Raw genomic sequence first — 1,069 nt, 5'->3', positions numbered from 1 at the left:
CTGGTCACTAGCTCAATATATTCTTGCATGAAAGCCATACCTGTAGGCGGTGCTGTAGCTTAGTGGTTAAAGCGCCTGTCTTGTAAACAGGAGATCCTCGGTTCAAATCCCAGCAGTGCCTAATTATCACTCAACACTTACCTTATCTGCACTACAAAGACTTTATATATTTGTTTTTGCTATAGTGATTAACAAGCATTATTTAATTTTGCCCAGTTGTGGTCTGTTGAGGGCCAATAAATATCAAAAGGGAAATGGATTGAACCCCTTTTTCAATGCTTTTCAACCTTCTTTTGTTGGGGCTGATTGTGGCCCAGGTGTACACCTGTACCCCGTGACATCACTGTTGGGTGGGGTTTCAGGTGCATGTGATGCTGACTGAGGTCAGAGGTCAAATAAACATGAACTTTACTAGCCAAGGCACTTTGGGCAATGACTGCCTGATTTTAACATCTTTGATGCTGCTGCAATAAAAATTAATACATTTATTATTTGATATTAGTTGACTACATTGGGATATGCAGCTGAAGTAGGAATCTACATGCCTTTGCATTTTGGATGCTTTTCTGTTGTTTAGATATGGCTACATTCACATAAAGCATCCAGAGAGCACAATATTGCACTGCACTCTGTTCAGTTGTTTACACCGAGTTCATCGTGGCCACACATCCAGCTTCATCCTCAGAGGTGATAATGACACGCCAACAGAGGTAATCTCTCCATCAACAAGGTGCTGCTGGGATTTGAACCCAGGATCTCCGGTTTACTAGACAGGCACTTTAACAAACTAAGCCACAGCACCTCCACGAGTAGCAATCCTGTTAAGTCTTAATTTGTCTTTTACCTTGTATAAGCTAAACATACAGTGTACTGACTGGCAGTATTGGGAGTAACGGGTTAGCTCGCCTAGGCTTGGCGGATCAATCCTATCCAGTAGATAGTCTGCAGAAGATGTATCAGTACCTGGCAGGTCTCTCCCTTCAGCAGTTTGAACGCCAGCCCACTCCTTCTCATTGCCTCATTTCTGGCAGCCATATTTGATAAGAATGGCCAAGCAACCAAAGGAGCG

General features: G+C 43.1%; 2 non-coding genes across 2 annotated transcripts; one reads left to right on the top strand and one right to left on the bottom strand.

Moving 5' to 3' along the window:
* Positions 1-48: 48 nt before the first annotated feature.
* trnat-ugu lies at positions 49-121 on the top strand. Its single transcript has one exon. It is a non-coding gene; the product is annotated as a tRNA-Thr (tRNA).
* A 607-nt stretch (positions 122-728) lies between these two features.
* Positions 729-802, bottom strand: trnat-agu. The gene has a single exon. It is a non-coding gene; the product is annotated as a tRNA-Thr (tRNA).
* Between the last annotated feature and the right edge of the window lie 267 nt (positions 803-1,069).

Source organism: Etheostoma cragini, unplaced genomic scaffold, assembly GCF_013103735.1.
Source record: "Etheostoma cragini isolate CJK2018 unplaced genomic scaffold, CSU_Ecrag_1.0 ScbMSFa_3956, whole genome shotgun sequence".
NCBI lineage: Eukaryota > Metazoa > Chordata > Actinopteri > Perciformes > Percidae > Etheostoma > Etheostoma cragini.
This window is presented reverse-complemented; position numbering and strand designations above follow the sequence as displayed.